Source organism: Myotis daubentonii, chromosome 15, assembly GCF_963259705.1.
Source record: "Myotis daubentonii chromosome 15, mMyoDau2.1, whole genome shotgun sequence".
In the NCBI taxonomy this organism is placed as follows: Eukaryota; Metazoa; Chordata; class Mammalia; order Chiroptera; family Vespertilionidae; genus Myotis; species Myotis daubentonii.
The window spans coordinates 50,036,746-50,051,609 of record NC_081854.1 but is presented as its reverse complement, the minus strand read 5'-3'; the positions used below and the strand labels follow the sequence as shown (position 1 = coordinate 50,051,609).

Here is a 14,864-nt window from a genome sequence, read left to right as displayed (position 1 = left end):
TTTTAAATATATTTTAAAATACATTTTTATTGATTTTTTAATATATTTTTAAAATGTACTTTTATTGATTTCAGAGAGAGGAAGGGAAAGGGAGAGAAATAGAAACATCAATGATGAGAGAGAATCATTGACATGCTGCCTCCTGCACGCCCCCTACTGGGGATGAAGCCCACAACCTGGGCATGTGCCCTGACAGGGAATAGAACCATGACCTCCTGGTTCATAGGTCAAAGCTCACCCACTGGCGAGTTCAGAAAGGACACAATAATGGTTCCTACCCAGAGGATGAAAAGATCACCATCCTTGTGAAACCATTAGGAAAAGCTGGAATGGACTATTTTCAAATTGTGCCAAATACTCTGCAGGTGTACTCTGGCATCTTCTGTGTTAATGATGCTGGGACAGGGATATGTCATCCCACTGAAACTCAGGACAGACGCTTCTTTGATGGAGACCATCAAGCAGCACTCAGGATGACCTGTGACATGACCAGTGTGCTGCCTGAACTCGCCAGGCTCAGGGAACAAGTAGTCATCGGCCCTGGAGCAATTTCATAGAATGGCATGGCTTCATTAGTCTGAATGAAAGGATTAATACGTAGATACAGGGCCCCAAATACTACCCACGAACACAATACCTTTCGGTCAGAGTAAGCTCACTAAGGCTTTGTACTGTTTTGTTCAAAACTGAGGCACAGAAGAATGAAGGGACTTGCCCAAAGAATAGCTCCGATAAGAAGCAGGTCACTATTTCAATCTAGGTAATCGAACTCCAAAATTCTCTTTCCTCCTCCTCTCATTATATAAATATCTGCTGAGCATATATTGAGTGTCCAATACTGGAAATGGAAAGGCAAATAGGTCAGAGAGCTTATCTTCAGGGACCGAAGAGTCTAAAGGGTAAAGACTAAGAGATAAATACAACATCTAGGGCAACATAATCTGAGAACAGTTAGGGGAAGAGAGTGATGAGTATGCCACTCATCTTGGCAGCATCACAGAAGGCTTCCTGGGGGCAGTGTCCTCTACATGTTGAGAAGTGACTTCCCAACTGGGGAGGGGTAGATGTGAAAGGACATTTAAGTCAAGCCATGGGCAGTCCAGACTACTGACTAGTCCAGGAGCTCTGGATGAGCCAGCACCTAGGGTAGTGTCCCAATCATGACTCACTAGCTCATCCAGTCCATGATCATGGCACCTTCTCCCTACCCACCAAGTTCATCCTAGTCACAGCTGCTATGGAGTACATGTCTGTAGGGTCCCTTCTTCTCTGCCAATTCTCTGTGAAGAGAAAGGTATGTTTCTGGTGTTTTTAAAAAATATTTTTACAGAGAGGAAGAGAAAGTTAGAAACATCAGTGAAAGAGAAACATTGATCAGCTGCCTCCTGCACACTCCCTACTGGGGATGTGCCTGCAACCAAGGTGCATGCCCTTGACTGGAATCAAACCTGGGACCCTTCAGCCCACAGGCCAATGCTCTATCCACTGAGCCAAACCGATTAGGGTGAGAAAGGCATGTTTGATTTCTCCTAAGCTTTGAGAATAAAAATACATACCCTCCCACAGAGAGGGAGTGGGAGACAGACAAGTGCTATTCCAATGCAGCCCCTCCTTTTTCAGAGAAAGGGGGAGTGACTTGGCCAACACCCGCAGTGGGTGGCAGAGCCCTGGCAGAGCTCCAGGAAGAAATCAGCCCAGCTCTGCAGAAACCCTTCTTCTTCTCTGTTGCTCACCCCCACCACCCCCCTGTGCGCGCTTCTAGACCTGAAATACTCCTACACCCCTCCTCCAGTGCTGCCACATTCTTGAATCACTTGTACCATTACTTTAAATTCTATTAAAATGCTTTCAGTTTTTAAAGTATTTACTTAAAGCCCACCCAGCCTGGCTCACTGGTTGAGGTTCGACCTATGAACCAGGAGGTCACGGTTCGATTCTTGGTCAGGGCACATGCCCGGGTTGAGGCGTGCAGGAGGCAGCTGATTGGTGATTCTCATTATTGATGTTTCTATCTCTCATTCCCTCTCCCTTCCTCTCTGAAATCAATAAAAATATTTTAAAAATTGACTTAAAAATGGAAAGCCAATATTATTTTCTACGAAATAATTAAAGTGAACACTTAGAAAACATTTGGTGAATATCCCATCATCAAGACGGACTAAACACACTCACGCACACACACTTTCCTAATATGTGCAAATATGGTAAGTCATCAACACAGACTATACACAAATATATATCTACACATGTTAGATGTAACACACATGTATGTATTTATACCTACTCTTCAAAATAGCCCTAGTATTATTATGACTTTATTATCATTCCCATTTTAGAGAAAAGCAGACTGAAGCACAGAGAAATTGCTATGTAAAGCAATATTTTATTTTCCCTGAGCTAGACAATGTCAAAGTCTCAGTCGTCTCTCTCTTTGTTAAAAAGGAAGCAGTTAGAGGCAAGGGTGTGCTGTTCAATAAGTAACAAGTAGCTCTGGAAAAGGAAGCTAGGAGAATGTCTGATGTCTGAGTTCCATGCTACCAATATCTCCGCTATGACCAAAGCCAAGCTTAGCATGACCGTTAACCAGCTCCAGGGCAGTTCCTCAACTTTTTAGCAATCAGCTCTGAGGCGTCCAGTAAGAGCTACCTCAGGACACCATTGGGGGGGGGTGCATCTCAAACTTCAATCTACATCCAAGGCACCTGTAACTCTAGCTAACATGCAGATTCTGAGCCAGTGAATTGAGGGCGGGGCCTGGAATTCTGCACTTCCAACCATCTCTGCTGGGATGCAGATGCTACCATCTGGGATTTGAGGACCACCATCTGCAAAGCCAGGGGTTCTCGAGAATAAGACAGCTCTCCATTCAGATCCCCTCCTTGAGATGACTTGAAGGAGTCCATGATGATATGGGAAATGCACTTCCTGCTCAGTGTCATTTGAAGCCGTGCCCATAACCTACTATCACTCATTATACGGGACCACACGCATATATCAGAAACCCTGCACTGAAGTGTATGAATACACAGGGGTTTGTATGATGTCATAATATTCCTCCCCCACTTTATATCAGCACTGGGAGTGACACGGGAATCCTGTCCCCCTGGCTGGTGTGTCCATATACACATTCATTTTTTTTTCTTTTTTAAAATGTATTTTCATTGATTTCAGAGACAAAGGGAGAGGGTGAGGGAGATAGAAACATCAATGATGAGAGAGAATCATTGGTCAGCTGCCTCTTACACACACCCTACTGGGGATGGAGCCCGCAACCCAGGCATGTGCCCTGACTGGAAATTGAACCATGACCTCCTGGTTCATAGGTGGACGCTCAACCACTGAACCACACCGGCCAGGCTGCATATGCATTTTATAGGAGGTGGTGAGACTTGGCCTTCCCTTCAGTGAAGTCTGTCACTTGGAGAGAAATGGGATTCTCGGTGACAATGAGAGCCACACTGTTTATATGCTTGCACCTCTGCCACGGGCAGGGCTAATAGTATCCTCTCTGATGATCAGAAAACAGTTGTGTAAGAATTCTTGAGATGCCATTGAATGTTATGGCACTGTTATCAGAATTAATAAACATTCTGAATAGCAACTGCTACACCAGCTGCTGAACTCTATGCAAGGATGAAGAAATTGTGCAAGGTTGTAAAGCTTGGGTAAAAAAAATCAATTTATTTTTAGATTTTCTAACCACAATATGTATGTCTGGCCAAGCAATCCACTTTATTATAATGCTGCTACATTGATTTACACCCAGAGAGTGAGATGAAGAGATTTCATAGTCTCTCTGGAATTCCTACAAATAAAAAAGGGTTTGGAATTCCCCCATAAGAAGGTAGTTCTCCTCTTGGGTAAACTACCTGCAATCCAACTTTTCATTCACACTCAGTTTCAAGACAGTTCTAATGTCAACCTGGATCTCGGTCTCCTGACCCCAACATCCGATCAAGGTGAACTTGGCCAGTCCTCAAATACGTTAAGTCATTACCCAGAAACATAGTGCACCATCGATTTTGTAAACAGCCTAAAGTTCCAAACGCTGAGCCACACACCGAGAGGTGACGTCTACAATAAAAATGGGCTTTTACAGACACTTTAGGATTCAATCCAGCAGATGATTGTGGTTGACAGGAAATTATGCTTTTATGATCCACTGGGCTTAGTGGCCACAATATTTCATGGTGGCAAAAATGACACACAGGACCAGAGAGTTTCTATTAAAAATGTTTCTGACCTTGAATTTAGAGCCATTAGCAGGCTGTTTCAAAACAGGTAAATGCACACTGAATTCAAAGTGGTATTTCAGGAACGCGGGGGATGCGAGTCAGCGTGTGGCCCAGTGCACTTCACGCCAGGCGCTGGAGGACTGGAGCTGAACGGGTAGAAATGGTTTTGGGATCTTGGAGAGGAGTGTGATACATGCATGTGTCCAAATATAAGTCATTCAAGAGAACCGCCTTCCCTAAAGCCTTCAGAATTCCCCAACCAGATTCCCCGGGCAGAATAGCATCCACAATGTTTCCTGCACACACACATAAACATGTGTTTGTTTGTTTGCTTATCTCTCCCCTCAGCCGCAACCTTTCTGATTATCTCTTCTTGGCATTAGACCATCTACTAGTACTTATCCAGCTGTGCCTATGCACCCAAAGGCATATCATTTGCCAAAATAATACTGGCCAAATCCACTTTGCTCTCTTATTGACATGCTCCTTTTTTTCTACCAGAAGCTTTAGTTTCTTTAAGTTCTCTAACGATTGGTTATTTTGGCAGAAATAAATGAATAAATAAATAAATGCCTTCTCCTCTTTTTCCCAAGAAGGAGTCAGAGCTTCTCTATCAGTTACAGACATTTCAGGATGGGGAGATGAGGTCCGTGACAAGTCAAGGAGGTCAAAATAAGACCCCCTTTTATAGAGTTACTAGAGGCTCAGTGCACAAATTCATGCACAGGCGGGGTCCCGCTGGCCTGCCCAATCAGGGCCAGGCTGGCCATGGGGAAGGGCCGCAGGCAGTTGGCCAACCGGCCCACCCCCCCTCCCCTGGTTGAACTCCCGGTCAAAGGGACAATTTGCATATTAGGCTTTTATTATATAGGATAGAGCCAGGCCTTTATTTATAAAAACTTTCTTAAATGATAAGGTTAGTGAAGCTATTGAAAGTAAGTCTGTGGTATTGGACTTGCTTAAAGCAAAGCTGCATGGAGATCATCTCAGAAAGATGAGTGGAGGCCCTGGCTGGGTAGCTCAGTTGGTTAGAGCATCGTCCAGATACACCAAGGTTGTGGGTTCAATTCCCACTAAGGACACATACAAGAATCAAGAATCAACCAATGAATGCATAAATAAGGGGAACAACAGATATCTCTCTCTCTCTCTCTCTCTCTCTCTCTCTCTCTCTCTCTCTCTCCCCCTTCCCTTTCTCTCTCTAAAAATCAATCAATAAGTAAAAATGAGTGGAAGTTTGACACTCACTAAAGATAGGTAGTGCCAGGAAGCCATTTCTCAAGTCTCATTTAAATCCCTCCTTCTTCATTTAAAGGCCACATCCTTTGCTGTCTCTGTATCACTTGTTTACAATGCACTAGTTAGTGATGGAATGCATGAAAACATTTTGTACTGGCCATTTGTCGGAGGAGGTCATGGAGAGAACGTTACCACCAGTGGACCCTTCAGCTGGACTGGGGCAGTCGGAGGAGGCTCTTTACCCCTTCTGGTCCTTGGAATGTAAGTTCTGCCCACTGTTCCTCCACTAGGAGCTACTTCAAGAACGCAGCTTGGAGAGAGCAATGTATAATTGAGACCAGGTGGACTGAATATGGAACTGAACCCATTGAGGCCTCTATGTAAACCAGTGGTTCTCATCCTTGGCTGCACATTAGAATCACCTGGGAATCTTTTTAAAATCCTGATTTCTGGGCCTCATCCTCCAGAAATTCTGTTTCTTTGTTATGGGGTGGGGCCACAACATTAGTAACAAAGAAACAGAATTTCTGGAGGATGAGGCCCAGAAATCAGGATTTTAAAAAGATTGCCAGGTGATTCTAATGTGCAGCCAAGGTTGAGAACCACTGAAACTTTTTATTTTTTTATTTTACTGATATTTTACAGAGAGGAAGGGAGAGGGATAGAGAGTCAGAAACATCGATGAGAGAGAAACATAGATCAGCTGCCTCCTGCACACCCCCGACTGGGGATATGCCCGCAACCAAGGTACATGCCCTTGACTGGAATCGGACCTGGTACCCTTTGGTCCACAGGCCGACGCTCTATCCACTGAGCCAAACCGGTCAGGGCTAGAACCACTGAAACTTTTAAGATTCTCTCAGGAGGGTGCAGAGAGGAACTTGTCTGTGGTTGCCCAAGTCAAGCCTCCTATGTAAGTTCCCTTGATTATTAAAGTACCGCCTACCAATGTGGAATAGTTGGCCCCTTTCTCCAGTCTCTCCTTGCCCTCGAATTTCACCTGGAGAACTGCCAACTTTGCAAGCCAGCAAGCCACCAAAACCCTTTAAATCACAGCCACCAATAGGAATCAATCATATGCTTACCATCTTTATAACACAGATGAACCGTGGGGAGCTCCAAGGCACAGTGGTTAAGAACATTGACGCTGGAGTAATCTGAATCATAGTTCTATCATTCATAATGTAAATGGCAAATTAATTTCAAAATGTGGCAGATAAGGAAACTGAAGCTCTGTGTTTAATAATACCTAACTGGGAGGATTACAGAAAAAAAAATTATACAAGAGAAGATATGTAAAACTCTTTGTCAATGTGGCAATAATAGTTAGTTTTTATGGAATGCTTCATGTGCTTCACAACGAATTTTAACTGATTTTATGAAACTATTTTATTTCAATTTCTTGCTGTGCACATCACTGGGGGAAACTGCAGTGTTCTGTGTAGACAGGTAATAAATAAAATAACCTTTTTTTCCAACCCTTGATTTTAAAATAAATGGCCTGGACCCAGTTGGATATAAATAAAACGGCATTTCATAAGTAGCTTTCCCTACCTGCAGCTAACATACAATTAATGCCTCCAAGTAGCTTTATTAGGCCTCTAAAAGGTTGCAGTTTTACCCACCCACCCCCACTCAACCCAGTCTCCCTTTGCAATAGATGCCATGGCATTGGCCAGTGGTTCTCAACCTTCTGGCCCTTTAAATACAGTTCCTCATGTTGTGACCCAATTATAAAATTATTTTCGTTGCTACTTCATTACTGTAATGTTGCTACTGTTATGAATCGTCATGTAAATATCTGATATGCAGGATGGTCTTAGTCGACCCCTGTGAAAAGGCCGTTCGACCGCCAAAGGGGTCGCGACCCACAGGTTGAGAACCGCTGGCATTGGCTATCATTATTTTCTCCTGAGAGGTTACAGTGCAAGAAATGCACTTCCACATCAGAGAAGATTCCCTTTCAGCCGAGTTGTAACCACTCATTAGAAAACATGAGCCGGTACTTTTCTTCTACAAGAAAAATCCCACTGCATTTCACAGTCGTCTATACGTTCCTGAGATGGGGGCAAGCAGGGAGTCCCTGGTAACGCAGAGAGGAGGCCAAAGTGATACCTAAACACTTCTCACGAGGGAGCTCAGTAAAGCTAATGCCAGTTAGAGATCTGGTTCAGACAGTGTCTGCTTCCAAAAATACTCAACAAACTTCCGCTGTGCATGTTAAGGAATTTTAGCACCACTGAGGATAGAAACTAGAAGCTTTCCCTTCTTGCTTATTTATGAAAGGTGGAAATGGTTAAATCAGTTCCATCACACAACCAGGCGCACGGAGTCTGCAATACTGAGACGGAAAAGCAGCCGAGTGTAAGAAGTCAAGATCCTGCCAATGAGATTACGCTGCGTGGTAACCACCTTACAAGTGCACTTTCCTGTCTTTCTCTCATGTCTCAGACTTCATAGCTTAAATGCCACCCCCGGACGCTGTTCCCATGAACTCCGGACACAGATGATGGGGTAGACAGTCGGATAGAGAGCAAGCAATCATTTAACAAAAATAGCATCGAGATGTCACAGGGAATGTATAGTTCATGAAAATTAACTAAATTGCTAGTTTCTAGAAAGGGTAGACTAGCTCCAGCTACAAAATGTTAGTGAAACTCAAAGACAAGTATACTTTACTACAATAAAAACACATAGAACTTTTTTCATATTCATGAGCATCCTCATTTTGAAGATGGGCCTATTTGGATGCAGTAAAGTTGAATTCTGTTTGTCAGGCTGAAATGGCAATACACTAGTAGAGAATGGCGTGTGCCCTTGTAATTGTTATATCAAATTTTGGAGATGAAGTTGCATATACGAGAAAGAAAGCATTCCCTTGTGATATTTATATCATTCCCCATCTACATATTTTGTTATTCATGTCACATCAGAAATCAAATAATCATATTTTATGCATTAATCTACCTAGAAAGAAACAATGCCTGGAAAATATTGCTCTTACTGCTAATGGAGCATGAATATACTTTGATGATATTCTCAGTTATATACATAGAAAGGATTAAAAAGATTCTGTTTTCTATTCCTTTACAAGATATTCAATTTGCTTAAAATATCAGTAAACACATCCACAAAAGCATCTTACAATGGAATACACATACACACACATATTTTTTTTTTCCTGTGTGTATATGTGAGAGCCAGGTACCCGGCTGATTAAAAGCAATATACAGGAGCACAGAGTAACTGTCTTCTAAGACACTCAGACTTGTTCACGAGGGGAATATAAACTGTTTCATTTAAATTAAAAAATATATTAAAGGGAGAAGGAGATGAGCAAGTTTTTCTTGGTGATTTTTTAAACTTTCCCAGGATAGAAAGGTAACCACACTGAGTAACACATGTAACACTTCCATAACCAGAGCATTTTTCCCCAATAAAATATAACTTTGCATCACATGCAGTTTAATAGCATGCTTGATGTAAGTCTAGTTTTGGAGGCATTCTCGTTTTTACAAAGCTGACTTGTGTCACTTTTATATCCCATAGCATTTAAAAATGATTTCAAAGGGGAAAAAATACGCTTTGTGCAACGTGAATAAAACTGATTTCAAAAGAGAGAGAGACTCTAAAAATAAACTCAGGGCGATTTATGAAACTTGTGTAGAGAAAACGGAGGTAGACCATCACAATATTGGACTTTGGATATGACTGCGTCCTGCCCTGCCTTTTATTGAGAAGGCACCGTCTTTGCTCATTGTTAATGCATCAAATAAATGTTTACTGAGCACTAACTCTGTGCTAAGCCCTCGTCCAACCATCATTCTAACGTCTGCAGTTGTCTTTGGCAGTAAAGGTAAGGAAGGCTAGAAGATTCTAAATAAAACTGTTATTCTTTTACAATGCTTTTCCAAAGAGACACCCGGAAATCACAACTCTGTACTTGTACCTACTAATACAACTTAAAAAAAGACTTATAAAAGCAAGAAGGGGGTGGTGATATTTACATAAGGAATAGCACTTGTAGATAGGAACAGGATACTGTATTGGTCCTGGTGACTTGTCATGAAGTGGCGATGGAGATTCAGTTCATGGTAACATAGGGGAGACACAGCTGCCTTGCATCTCTTGAACTTACTTCTTTTCTGACCTTTTGAAGTTGCCAGGTTCAACTCATTTTCTGCTCACGGTTACACCTGACGCGGATTCCGAGGCAGGAACCAACCGTTCAGCAGAAATCAACTACTTAGCAACTTGCATGGGATGAAATGAGATGGGACTAACAGCTCTTGGGTGAATTCAACCCCACTAAATCAGATCCATCAAAACAGTATTCTGTTTCACAAGTATATACATGACTGAGGTCTCGCCGCACCACACACAAATGTACTGTTTTTAAAAGACTGGCTGACATATAAATTCAAGAGCCTGGGGGGCCAGGCAAATGACCTAAGGCAGGTGAAATGGCCAAAGGAATATGATAAAAATCTCATACTTGAACCAATAAATGAGTTCGTTATAGGGACATGTTTTCAAGTTTTTTCTGGCAAGTGTGCGTGAGTGTGTGTGTGTGTGTGTGTGTGTGTGTGTGTGTGTGCGCGCTGTGACTTCATTCTATGCTCCATAGCAGGTGTATAATACACCAAAGTTCAGAGCTGCTTCCCAAACAAAAAAGCCAAGTTAATCCATTTCAGCCGTGAATGCCAACAGTGCCGAAAACAAAGAGAAAACTGCATTTTTTCCTGCCTCTCTGCATAGCGGTATGAGAAATATCAAATGACTGAAGCCAGGAGCAGCACTCGCACGGGATTTCCGTGGGAGTCCTGGGACCTTCTAGTGCATTGCTAATTAAAAGGCTGCTCTGCTTTTGCTTGCTCCTGAGTTTGTCAAACGCAAACCGCTGCTGATGGGCCGGAAAAGTGTTGTTGAAAATATAAATGAAACGTCATTCTACCCCTGAGAAGCTTCTGGTTTTGCGTGGACCATTTGCTCCACTGGAATGTCAAGGAAGCTATAAGGAGTGCCACCTTGAGTAGAAAAATAAAGATGCTTATTTTTCTTTAGAGCGTTGAAGTACTTACAATATGTTTTTCTGAACAGCTGAGGTATGGAGTCTAAACTTTCCTATCTGGGCTTGTTCCTTTTCCCTCGCCAATAACCAGCGGAAGGAACCTAGAAGCAAAGCCCAGAGGCGCAATTTCTTGAACAGAATCATTATACCCTCATTCTGTGGAGTCTCCTAGTTTTTGCTCCAACAATCGGATGCTCTCTGGGAACCAGGAGCACCAGACCTTAAATACTTTACAAGGAAACGTCGCGTCAGGAGTGCATGCATAGAACAGCCTTTCAAAATACTTTCTCAAGTGGCCTATTCCATTCTGCTGAGCATGTTTTAGGGAATGTTTTTTACATCCAGCATACCACCGATGGCTACTTAAAGTGTACTCATTGCTAAATTCAGGGGTGGCTTTGGACAACTGCTGCCTTGACCAGAGTTCTGCATGATACTCCCATAGAGTTATTTCCCAGGGTAAAGACTCCCTTCCCTTTAGAGCTGATGTGTGCAGAGCAGGCACCCGGAGCTGCTCTTCGAGTGAGGGCTGCTGCCAAACTGTTCTGCAGCTAAATTTCTAAGACCCTCCAGAGCTCCCGAAAATCCATGCCCGGTATCCAAACTGTAGCCCCCCAAATGCTAGCTTCTTGAGTGGAGAGGGGTACCTATCTGGAATCTTGAGAGTTTTAGGAGATTGTAGATTGAGAATGGAATGAAACCAAAGCATTTCATTGTAATAGTAACACTAATTGCAGGGGGGAAAGAGATTTAAAAGTTGGAATGAAGGCATCACTTCACAAATTTCGGAAAACATGAGCCCGTGTCCCCCAAACATCTAGCCCATGTGTGATGGTCAGGGGATGCCCTGCCACTCCTTTGGGCACATGGGGGGCAGAGTAAGGAAGATGGGCAGCCCTGCAGGGAGGGAGCCCCAGAGTTGCCCGGCAGCCTCTTCTCTGTTTTCACAACAGATTTTTTTCCCCCTCAACTCTGAGCCCTTTTCAGGGCCCAGAAATAACATCTCAAAGGTGATTTAAAATCCCGCAACTGCTCCAGGTTGGAATGGCTATGTGACGGGGCGCTTCCCATCTGCGGGAGCAGATTTACAAAATATTAGGATTCATAGTATTATTTAATAAGAGGGATAGCCCTCCAATTTCTTTCAGCTACAGAGCTTGGGGAAGTGGAAAAACATGTCTGGACGTGATAATTACGGAGAACTCCCTTGGAGTGGAGAAGAAAATGTAACCCTTAGAGAACATTCTTCAATGGTACCAGATCTCTCAGTAGAGAAACTCCTCTCTCTCTCTCTCTCTCTCTCTCTCTCTCTCTCTCTCTCTCTCTCTCTCTCTCTCTCTCTGACACACACGCACACGCAGACACACAGACACACTCCAGATGAACCCCCTGCAAAGTGGACACAGCTGGTGAAGGCAAAGGCAGCAGCCAGGCAGGGATCTCAGTTGTGTCTGGCGTGAAGGATGGGGCTCATTTTGCATGCAGCGAGGTACAGCCGCGAGGCGAGGGTGAACGGATGGAAAATCCCACTCTCCAATCCCACATAAATATCTCTTTCCCACGTCTACTTTTCCAGTTGAAAGGCTCCTATAATGAAGCCGGAGGTGACAGCCCAGGGGGGGGCTGCTAACCATGGAGATGGCCCTCAGGAGTGTTGTAAAGGGGACCGGCGCTTCTCCAGGGCCCCGACCAACCCCAGTCCCTCCTCTGGGCTCAGCGACAGTACCCGGAGCCCCAGGGCAGTGCCCTTGCCTACCTCCTTGGCGGGCGTCCCCTCCTTCCCACGGCCAGCCCACAAGTCCTGGGGAGCCGGCGAAGAAAGCAGCCCAGCCGGCTGAGCTCATTAGCAGCTCTGGCGCTAAAGGAGTGAGGGCTCCTCTCCAGCCTCTTAAAGAGGAAACTCTTGTGGAATCTTCAGGAAAAGGGTGGTAAAGTTGAAAGGACCCAGTCTCCCTCCGGTTCGCTCTATGCTAAGCTCCAGCCTTTCATTGGAGCCGAAGTGAGCAGCTGCCAGCCCGGGGTTCCATTACAGACTAATGTTGTGCGTTTGCAACAATCAACAATTAATGTTGTTTGATTTCTTACATTTAGCAACCCAAGCAAACAGCTGCTCTCTCAGCTAGCGGAGGCAGAGGGCTGGTCCTTCGCTCGCCACCGGCTCTGTGCCTACGGGGAAGGGTCCATCAGAAGGAAACTTTGAGATTTCGGCCACACTGGGGAGGAGGCGGGGGGAGCTTTGGTCTCGGGGAGGGAAAAGGCGGAGGAAAATGTAGATACCTGTTGGCATCACCGCTGGCGGGGGCAGGTCTTCGCCGTCTCCAGCCTCGGCTAGAGCCCGGGAGACCCGGCGCAGGTCCCTGAGGAACCTGTTACGCAGAACCCAGGCGAGAGCCCTCTCTTCCTCGGGGTCCTGCGAGGGGTGCCGCCCGCCCCCCAAGGGCTGGTGGGTGGGAGCCGCGAGATGACAGAAAGCGCAGCTGCAGGTTCTGCAGGCGCTGGGAGAGGAGGGGGTGGGGGAACCGAGACGTCCCTGGCTCCGGGGGCCTCGGCGAGCTCAGAGTCGCCGGCTGAGAACGGACGCTGCCTGGGGGTCCTGCCGGGGTGCGGGGCAGCGGCTCGGAGTCTGCAGAGCCGCGGGGCGGCGCGGGATCCCGCAAGTTTGCAGCCGGCGCCGCGCCTCCGGGCTGGAGCAGCCACTTGTGGGAAAGCCTGGCGCGGGGGTTTGGGGCTGCAGGGTCGCGATCGGCGGCGGCACCGAGGGGTCGCCCTCCCTCTCTGGGCGGGGAGGGATGCAGCCAGCCTGCGGGAGGGCACCCCGGCGCCTCCTTCCCTCGCCGGCGCGCACACGCCTCGTCCTCGGCGGCAGGTGCTCCCCAGCCCCGCGCGGCCCCCGCAGTGAAGGCGCGCGGCCGCCGCTGCGCCCGCTCGGGTCCGGAAGCGGCGGAATTCGCCCGGCGATCGCGAGGAGGGAGACCGGCCGGACAACCGGGGGGGACTCAGCCCGCTCGCTCCTCTCCAGGATCTACGCTCTCGGCGGTTGGCAAAATATCGTCACGCCACATTCGGAGGCGCCCCCTGGGCTGCGCATCTCCGGGAAGGAGACGCCGCTCAGCCCGGCGCCTGGGCTGGGCACCCGCATCCAGCATCGGAGCGGAAGGAGGCGCGCAAGGTGTCCAAGGTGTGGGAAGGGGCAGGGGCATTCCTAAAAGAAGCGTCCCTCCTGGATCCTCGGGGCGTGGAGGGGAAAATAAAAGGGGGGGGGGCGGTTACTTACTTGGGCTGGCTCCGCGCTGGCGAATGTCAAGCCGCTTGGTTCACAAATGGCTGGAGGGACTCGGGGTCGGCTCCCGAGTGCGGCGAGTGGCGAGCAGTCCCCGCGCGCTGGGCAGGCGCCTCCGGATCCCGTTCATGCCGGTGGGAGCCGCGGGGCGGGCGCGCTGGGCTCCGGGTGTCCGCGGCCCCAAGTGCGGCGGCCGGGCGGGCGCTCCCGTCTGTGCGCCAAGCCGCCCACCGGCCGCGGCGGCGGAGCTGCCAGGCGGCAGGGAGGTGCCCGAGCAATCCACGGATTCGGGGCTGAGCGCTCCGGCGTGCGAGCCCGCCCGCCTGCCAAATGCAACTGTGAAGTGATGTGGAAAAGTGAGCCGGGTGCCTCCCCTGATGGATCTCATTGGGCAGCGCGCGGAGGCAGGTCTGCCACTTGGAAATTCGTGGAAGCGGCCCCCCTCCCCGCCCCCTCCCTGCCCGCCCCCTGCGCTGGCGCGCGCGGGCTCCCCGGCTCCCCCCCCTTCCCAAGTGGGCACCCAACTTTGAGCTCCTCGCCCCCGAGCGCGCCCCGCGCGCCTCCGCCGCCCGAGAAGGCAGCGGGCAGAGAGGCGCCCTTCCGTGCGGGGCGCGCAGCCCGCGGAGGACCGCGCTGGCGGGTAGGAGGGCCCCCGGACGCTAAAGGAGGCAGAGGAGGTACCCAAGAGCTCGCTCTCTCCAGGCTTACCGGAGTTCTGCGGCTGGCGGTCGCTCCGGAAGCGTCTCCGTGGCCCACAGCTGCTTTCCCTGGGAGGAAGAGGGCGCACGGGGCAATGGGGTGCGCGCGCGTGGGCAGCCCACCTCCTCCTTATTCCAAGACCCTTTTGCGGACAGGGGGGTGTGTTTGTAAGACCGCTGCCTTCTACCCAGACAATATGGGTTTAGAGGCTGCGTAGTGTGGTCCTGTGGGGGGAGCGCATTCCTCATACCCCTGGCTTCTACTCCTTTGGGGAGCTGAGATGAGGGAGAGCAGCAGGGTGTGCAATAAGATGTGAAAAGGAGAGCAGACCTTGCTTGGC

General features: G+C 47.8%; 1 protein-coding gene across 3 annotated transcripts in view; it reads right to left on the bottom strand.

Annotated features, from left to right (window-relative positions):
* CDH8 (cadherin 8) overlaps positions 1-14,181 on the bottom strand; it is a 322,908-nt gene extending 308,727 nt beyond the window's left edge. The window contains exon 1 of one of the 3 annotated variants that reach the window (XM_059667865.1): positions 13,820-14,181. The gene's annotated coding sequence lies outside the window, so the exon portion shown is untranslated. Of the gene's footprint in view, positions 1-12,301; positions 12,406-13,819 lie in introns of those variants that run through there. The other 2 variants (XM_059667868.1, XM_059667866.1) reach the window with 2 other exon arrangements.
* Between the last annotated feature and the right edge of the window lie 683 nt (positions 14,182-14,864).